Source organism: Penaeus vannamei, chromosome 20 (genome assembly GCF_042767895.1).
Source record: "Penaeus vannamei isolate JL-2024 chromosome 20, ASM4276789v1, whole genome shotgun sequence".
NCBI lineage: Eukaryota > Metazoa > Arthropoda > Malacostraca > Decapoda > Penaeidae > Penaeus > Penaeus vannamei.
The window spans coordinates 21,089,701-21,094,670 of record NC_091568.1 but is presented as its reverse complement, the minus strand read 5'-3'; the positions used below and the strand labels follow the sequence as shown (position 1 = coordinate 21,094,670).

Genomic DNA, 4,970 nt, shown 5'->3' with positions numbered 1-4,970 from the left:
TATGTATTTGACTTTATATAAGAGTTATATTTTTCATTTGTATTTTATGTTTCATAACAGCATGCAGCGCTAATTATGCACTGTGATAGTCAGGCCACCTTTTTTTACTTCGGATGAAATGTATAATTATTTTTACATCGGATGAAAGTAGAGAAATTCATTATTACCTACTTTCTTTACTTCAGTACTATAATACAGACTATTGATAACAGAAGATTAAACTTTCAATACCATTCTCTTCAGGGATAGGACTGCATTGAAATGAGATACTTTATTTGTAATTTTATTATGTTATTTAGATCCAGTAATATATTTTGGATTTGATCTTTTTAGATTTTCCTTTTTTAATTTAAAAATAATAAATAGATAATTCATGTGCTTATACTATTTTATTAAAGATATTCATGTGATACTCACTTGGAATATGGTCCTTATGATAAGGGTTAAATCTAGATTAAGAGAACATTTATGTGCTGATCTATTGAGGACAGTTGGTCAATATAGAAATATACTCAATAGGAAATTGGCTATCACCTTTGGCCAACTTTTTTCTCATTTGAATATTGTACTGTTATTTCCTTTTTATTATTGTTTTTTCTTCTCCATCAATTCTTTGTCTTAGTACTCCTCCATTACATAATTTGTATTACCATCAATGGTATATTTCCCTATCCATATTTTGTTTCATATTATGAATGTATATATTTTGATTTTTTCCCCAGACAGTCTTATTAATAGAGGTGCAAAATATGCTTTAGAAAATATCTAGAAAGTGGGTTGGAAAAAAATAACGAGTACAAAATTTTGTAAATTATTGCAAGTGCTTTCCGAGCCCAGATTGTGTAACATACTGTAAACATCAAATATGCAATAGAATAAGGATTTTAAGGCTATAAGATCTATAGGTAGAATGTAGGTTTACCAAGTTAACTGTAATTGTAATACTCCCACATTTGGCATTGCTTTTAACCCATTCGCGCTGGTATATTTTGAAGCCAAAAATAAAATATTCCGTGCGGCTACAAAATCGGCGGGCGGAGCTTCCCCGGAGTCTGTCCGCCCACTGGCCACGGCCCGCTGCTGCGTCGGAGCGCGAGCCCTGATATAGCGTCACACTGGCGGGACGCCTGGCAATGTTTATTTTTTCAGGTGTCTCATATATGGGACACCCGTCACTAATGGGTTAAGGAAGTAGTTTTAGAAGATATATATAGAGCATTATCAGTAATATAGTTCTATATTTATGAGATGTGAAATGGGTTTTGCACTTGTTCAATGCATAAAAGCTGGGACCTCAATTTTTAGCTCTCCCTGACACGACAGAATTTATATTTCTTTTTTAAAAATCTCAATGCAAAAATGCACAATAAAACTATACATTATTTACATTTACTGTATTAGCACCTTTATTTTTTTTCAAAAACAATATTGTCCTCTTAGTTTATAGTTGATACTTAATATTTAATTTTTCAGACAACTGACATTATGTGGACATAGGAGAGAAAGTACTTAAATTTCACCATGACAAAAGTGATGCTCATGTAAAAATCAAAGGAATCATATTTTGAAACAATATTGTGTTATCAGTCATGTGAAGATGTTTGAACTCGATGTAAGGATGATAAAAGCACAGGTCATGTCCACTTTAAATTGCTTTTATTTTAAATTGTTTTGACACTTAGATGTCTCTGCAAGTGCTTAGCTACTAAGGAGTTAGTTACTAGTTCTTCCTATCTCACTTGTTTACCTTTGTCCTTGATTTTCAGAAAGATTCTAATATTCTTCATTGCCATTAGTATTATTGATAATATTTTAATAATCATAAAGATAATAGAAAATAACATCACTGATATTAACAGCAATGGAGAAAAAAAATCCAGACTCTTTAAGGAAAGGGGAAATCAGGTGAGGTTATATATACTTACTTATCGACTCGTTGGTGGCTGAGCACTTGTACACCTATTTAAGTGCAAACAAAATTATTAAAATAAAACTGGCAGCAGTAGCTGAATCCAGTGCCCCCAGGAGAATATGGGGTTCACTGGGCCTCCATTCCAGGTAGTATGTGTGGCCAACTGGGCTTGTCTGCAAGGCTTTTTTCAGATGTGGCTGGTGCATAGCACTCGCTGCACTACACCCGTAAAGTGAGATGATGTTTTTTTTTTTTTCTTCTTCTTCTTTTCTTTTCTTTTCTTTTCCTTTCTATATTTCTTTCTTTCTTTTTTCTTCTTCATCTCTTTTTTTCCTTCCTTCCTTCCTTTTAATGTTTTTGCATAATCAGAGATGCATGATATGCATTTTTGTCGCTAGATCAAATCTGTAGTAGTCTGATCATGTACATTAGAGTCTAATTCAATAAATAAGGTATAATATACTATGTGTATGAGATAGAGTGTGGTTTTATTGAGGGGTAAAAATAATAATAATAATAATAATATTTTTACTAAACATGAGTATGTATGAAGTTATATACAAGGCTGCTACTATCATGGCTTCAGTACTATATGTTTGTGTATCCTACCTAAAGACAGTCATATGAACTGGCAGAGCACCAATTGCTGCAGAAGGTTCACTTCTGCAGCAATAGAGCAAAATGTTTTTGGGAACAGTCTATCTTCCAGGTATAACAGGCAAATGATTCATCCTTTATACAAATCACTAGTCAGTCATAGCATTCAACCTCCCTTTCTCCTTTAAGAAGAATACCATAAAATGTAATGCATGCCTCATAATAATGATGAATGATATGTTGCCTGGAGTCACGCCATGCCATGTTGTTGAACCCTGCACTATCCAGAGGCTAAGGGTTAAGGAACAAATAAATGAACCTTTTTGAACATAGACAGGGACACACAACCATACACTGTCCTCTGAGATATGAGTTACTTTTGGTTGTGTTAAATTATACTCTTGTTATCCCCTTTTTATAGATGAGTGTGTTCCTGGCTCAATTTGGTAAATTGTATTCTTTAATGCAATAACTTTATCTGGTGTAGGTAATTTTTCTCATTGGGGAGGACCGAGATCATGGTTTTATGAAAAAGAGATAGAGTAATAACACCATCACTTATTCCTGTCTGATGGTGGTGGTGTTTTCATTATTATTATTATTATTATTATAGGTTCCTATTCTGCTGCATATCTTTAATCTACATACAAAGAGAGATTCTTTTTTTATTTATGCAGCTCACTCTTCTGTCTTATGTAGTAATCATGGCAGAATGTGCATGCATGCCATGACAGTGGAAATATCTCATTAACTTCTACTCAAGGCCCCTCCCAATACCTTGCTCGTTGCTGTTGTGGGAGGGCTTAGGAGACAGAGACTGAGACTCAAGGTAGGGGATCTACCTACCTTGGGGCTCAGCCCTCACCTCAACTAATTTTGCTTGGTCTTTTCTTCTCCTTCCTCTTCCATATCATCTTCATCCCCTTCTTCTGTCCCATTCCTAAGGTGAGAGAGCTGTGCTGAAAGGATGAAAGGCTGGCTTTATGTGAGTCATGAATGGCTTCCGGAAACCATGGGTACAGCATTTCCTTGGTTAATTGCCTATCCCTTATCCCTTATGGGGACCCTGAGGGGTAGACTGTTTCTTTTCCCCATTTTATTCAGGCTGACCATGGCCAATAATAAAGGTTATTTACTCTCAATATGGGCATTAAGGCTTACCCCCTTCATCAACTAGCCTATCCAAATTTGATTTTGATGGTTTTGCAACCCCTGCTCCTCCTTTGACCACAGCTACAACCAATGATACTAATACCCCATCTTCGACATTTACTGACAACACCCACCCAGGTTTTTACTCAACCTCCAGAAAGCACTCCTTCCTCTCTCCCAACATTCTCCTCTCTATCTCCTACTGCACAGTCCTCTTCAATGTCTACACCCTCTTCCCGTATTACTGCCTTTCATCCTTATTGTCTTCCTCCCCACAGAATTACTCTACTCCACACCACCATATCTTCCTCTTGCCCTCGTCCTTCAAATCCTTTAGAGTGCTCTCTTTGGCCCAGCCAAGTGGGATCAATTCTTTTTTCATTCTCCCCACAGCTCCCTATTCTGAGAATACCCTTCTCTTTCAACAGTGCCTCCAAAAACAAATAGGCGAGGTTTAATTCATTTTGCAGTTGCTCCAATTGTTCACGCCTTATCACAGCTACATCTGAATCCCAAGCTCATGTACTATCATCCCTAACTGACTTCACTGGCAAACCACTCCTGCCAAACCTTACTCTATTAATACTTGTACTGGAACTGTTTCTATCCCCCAAATGCTTTTCTTATCTACAACAAAGACTGATCAGACTGTGAAAGTGACCTACTTACCTGCCTTGCTGTTTATGATGCAGTGACAGTGTGGTACACTGTTCCTTCCAGAGGCCAGCATAATTCCCATTCCAAGATTAGCTTCTATAGACATGACCTTCCCCATGAAGTTTATATTGGCAGATTGTCCTACCATGTGCAACTATATCGTCCCCTTCCTCATCAATGTTAGAAATATTGGCGTTTTGGCCACCCAGCCAAACACTGTCGCTCCACAGCCCGCAGCCCTATGTGACTAATTTGATCCTGACCATTCAAATTGCCCTTCCTCAGTTACATACATGTGCCAATTGTGCAGACTCCGATAATAGTGGAGCAGATAACCCAAAGAATTGTTCAATCTCAAATTCGGCAGAATTATTCCTTGCATGTTGGATTTTAAGAAAAAAGGGCTGGCCACATGAAATTCCAAGATGGCTACCATGTGTTGCCTAATTGTGAAAAATCAACATACTGTTGTATAAATGCTGTAATTATTGAGATATCTTGTGAGTTTCTTTTCCATGATATTACTGACTAAAGAGGGAACATGACTGGTCTCGTAGGATTTTTTTATGGTGGCCATTTTCCAATATGGCTGCCAAATAACTGCCAAGTGTGCAACATATTCCAAGTCCCATGGTATTGCCACATGTTTGCT

General features: G+C 36.8%; 1 protein-coding gene across 3 annotated transcripts in view; it reads left to right on the top strand.

Moving 5' to 3' along the window:
• Nucleotides 1–2,390, top strand: part of LOC113824488 (protein polybromo-1) — a gene marked incomplete at its 5' end in the record, with an annotated part of 80,389 nt that extends 77,999 nt beyond the window's left edge. For all 3 annotated transcript variants that reach the window (XM_070135200.1, XM_070135201.1, XM_070135199.1), the window contains 1 exon segment: nucleotides 1–2,390. This exon segment is cut by the window's left edge and continues 621 nt beyond it.
• Between the last annotated feature and the right edge of the window lie 2,580 nt (nucleotides 2,391–4,970).